Source organism: Sinocyclocheilus grahami, unplaced genomic scaffold (assembly GCF_001515645.1).
Source record: "Sinocyclocheilus grahami isolate Dianchi unplaced genomic scaffold, SAMN03320097.WGS_v1.1 scaffold182.1, whole genome shotgun sequence".
Classification (NCBI taxonomy): domain Eukaryota; kingdom Metazoa; phylum Chordata; class Actinopteri; order Cypriniformes; family Cyprinidae; genus Sinocyclocheilus; species Sinocyclocheilus grahami.
Window position 1 is genome coordinate 828,717 of NW_015505361.1, and position 3,508 is coordinate 832,224.

The following is a 3,508-nucleotide window of genomic DNA, read 5'->3' on the forward strand; positions in this document are numbered from 1 at the left end:
CCATTCGAATTTCATATTAAGAAATTATTTTAACCCAAAAAGCAAATTATGCTCCCTTCGAACTGGTTGTCTTTAAAATACAAGGCTATCTGTAATCAGAAGCACATTTAAAACTGGAATATAATTTAATTCATGTGTGTTTCATAAACACATGATCCTTTATGGATTACAATCCGCCATCAAAATGATACATTTAATTACTCCCGCTGCTGTGAGAAAAGGCTATAAACGATCTGCCAGCTGCAGGATCCTCACATGCGATAGCCTACTAGCCGGGACAACTTCTTTATGTTTACAGACGTGACGTAATGACGTAGCAGCATGCTTGAATTTCCCGCGAAAACCAACCCGTACCACTCAAATTAGAAAACATTATTATAAGCTAACCGTTGTGAATCGGGCTAAAGTAAGGCGATAGTTTTGAACACTGGCTGGTTATGTACTTGCTCAAATATTGATTTTGGATCATTTTGAACCAAAAAAAAAAAGTTACAGACTGCAGCTTTAAGTGTTGGAAGTGGGACTTTTATTTTGACAGTGCTGATTGCACAGGAGCTCCCATTCTCCATCTTCTTTAGTTTATTCTCTCAGTCTAATAACTGAAAGTCAAACTCTATAATACGTTTTCATATATTTAATAATTTTTTCTTTTAAATTTTTTTCAAGTAACAAGTTTTTTCATGGTTTTAGTTTACTATAATAACGCTGTTATTGGTCTTGGAAAACCTTGATATAAGAGGAAGACCCATTTTAGAAGAGTAATTTAATTCATGTAAATTACTAAATTTAATTTTATAAAAAGTAAGTTAATTAATACAATTAAATACAAATAAATATTAAGAAATATAAAATAATTAATAAAAATATATTGAATTAATTTAATTATATTTATTAATATTTGGGTCTGGGAAAACCTGGATATAAAAAAAAACTCATTTTAAAATTGTAATTTAATTTATGTAAATTAATAAAATAAAAAAAATCTAAAATAATGCAACATTAAGCTCTATAGTACTTTTTCATATACTGTCGACATTCAGCAAATATGCATTTTAAACAAGTTTTTGAATATCTAATAAACATTTAATGAATAATGCATTTACAGATTTATTTTTGATTAACTATTTTTTTCAAATTGATTATTTGCTCAAAATATTTATTTATAGAAAACGTTTTATTTAAAAGCTAAGATTGGGGGATTTGAGCTCTTGACATCTGGCAACCGCAACGTTTTCAGGATAAGGAGCCAGCAGACAAAGGCAAACCATAATGCTTTCTAAATTGAGAGAAGTGTTGGAAGTGTTTTTATTCTGACAGCACTGAGTGCAGTTTTAGTTTATTCTCTTTGTATTGTCAGTTCTATCTAATAAGTTTTGCATATTTAATTATTTTTTCTTTCAAGCTTTTTCATGGTTTTAGTTTACTATAATAACTGATTATATAATTTTATTTATATAACTATAAAGCTCTGATTGGGGGATTTGAGCTCTTGAAATCTGGCAACCGCAATGTTTTTAGGATAAAGAATCAGCAGATAAAAATTGCAAACGATGATGCTGACTAAATCTACGTTTTAACTCTAATCGGAGATAAAACTACGAATCATCGCGCAGCATCAGCAATCAAAAATCCACTTTGCAGTTGTAAAAGTGTCAGAAACAACCATAACGCAAAGCTCTGTTTGGCCACATTGACCGCACTCTGCGTGAACTTTTAGGAAGATCAACTCTTCTCACCCGCCGTCATCAGCAACTGTAGCTTTCAGTTCTTCATGGTTTCAAAGCTCATGACACAGCAAACCCATCATCAGCTCGCCGTGAAGACAGATGCTTCACAAAGCCTCCACTTCATTTCTTTCACCTCTGAATATCTTCATCATCTGCTGCCTGGGGACAAGGCCGAGTTTGAGGTTCATTTTTAACACCTTCATTATTTGCTCTTGAAAATGTCTGCAGGATACGAGAACAAAAAAACTCAGTCCTCGAGGAACAAAACCAAACTTCATAACAACACATGAAGTTAAGAGAGACATTCATCAGCCTGCGGCGATGAGAGGAAGTATCATCAATCTGAGAAAGCAAGTCCTGTAGTTTCTGTTCCTAACGCTCACGTTTGTCCTACTTGAACGCTACGTGACGAATACAAATGCAGCGTCTGTACCGCATCCATTCAGCTGCAAAACAACAGCAGCAGCATTAGAATTACGGCTGTGTATAATCATCTCATTAAAGAATAAAGATGAAAATTCAGCCAACATTCATTCACCCTCAGGACTGACGTTCTTGTGCAATGCAAAAGGAGACGCAGTGAACGTCAAGACGAGTCACGCAAGTCTGATGCCAAAGAAGAGACTTTCAACCAAAGACATTTGACATCACTGATGTCCAACCGGCTCTGACGTGTTTTGACACGCTATATTTGATAGGGACATATGCGCGCACAAATAGACAGGAAGATTTTCAGCGAAGACAATTTTTTATAGTTATATATTATACAGGTTTGGATTTTATATTCCTGTAAGACAGTGGTTCTCAACCAGGGGTCTTCAACAGCAAACCCCAGAAAACTTCCAAAGGGACCTCAAGATTTGTGAATAAAAACAGAATGCAATGATGTGGAAGTTTCAAATTTCAATATTTTATTCAGAATACAACATAGATGACATATCAAATGTTTAAACTGAGAAAATTTATAATTTTAAGGGAAAAATAAGTTGATTTTAAATTTCATGGCATCAACACATCTCAAAAAAGTTGGGACAAGGCCATGTTTACCACTGTGTGGCATCCCCTCTTCTTTTTATAACAGTCTGCAAACGTCTGGGGACTGAGGAGACAAGTTGCTCAAGTTTAGGAATAGAATGTTGTCCCATTCTTGTCTAATACAGGCTTCTAGTTGCTCAACTGTCTTAGGTCTTCTTTGTCGCATCTTCCTCTTTATGATGCACCAAATGTTTTCTATGGGTGAAAGATCTGGACTGCAGGCTGGCCATTTCAGTACCCGGATCCTCCTTCTACGCAGCCATGATGTTGTAATTGATGCAGTATGTGGTCTGGCATTGTCATGTTGGAAAATGCAAGGTCTTCCCTGAAAGAGACGACATCTGGATGGGAGCATATGTTGTTCTAGAACTTGGATATACATTTCAGCATTGATGGTGCCTTTCCAAATGTGTAAGCTGCCCATGCCACACGCACTCATGCAACCCCATACCATCAGAGATGCAGGCTTCTGAACTGAGCACTGATAACAACTTGGGTTGTCCTTGTCCCCAAGTTGCAAATTGGTCCTCCAGCTGTTCCTTATATGTACATTTAACTTTTCCGGCCTCTTATTGCTACCTGTCCCAACTTTTTTGGAATGTGTAGCTCTCATGAAATCCAAAATGAGCCAATATTTGGCATGACATTTCAAAATGTCTCACTTTCAACATTTGATATGTTATCTATATTCTATTGTGAATAAAATATAAGTTTATGAGATTTGTAAATTATTCCATTCCTTTTTT

The 3,508-nt window shown here is 35.3% G+C and overlaps 1 protein-coding gene across 1 annotated transcript in view; it reads right to left on the reverse strand.

The window, feature by feature from the left end:
* pepd (peptidase D) overlaps nucleotides 1-3,508 on the reverse strand; it is an 80,556-nt gene that overhangs the window by 31,026 nt on the left and 46,022 nt on the right. The gene's annotated exons all lie outside the window — the stretch shown is intronic.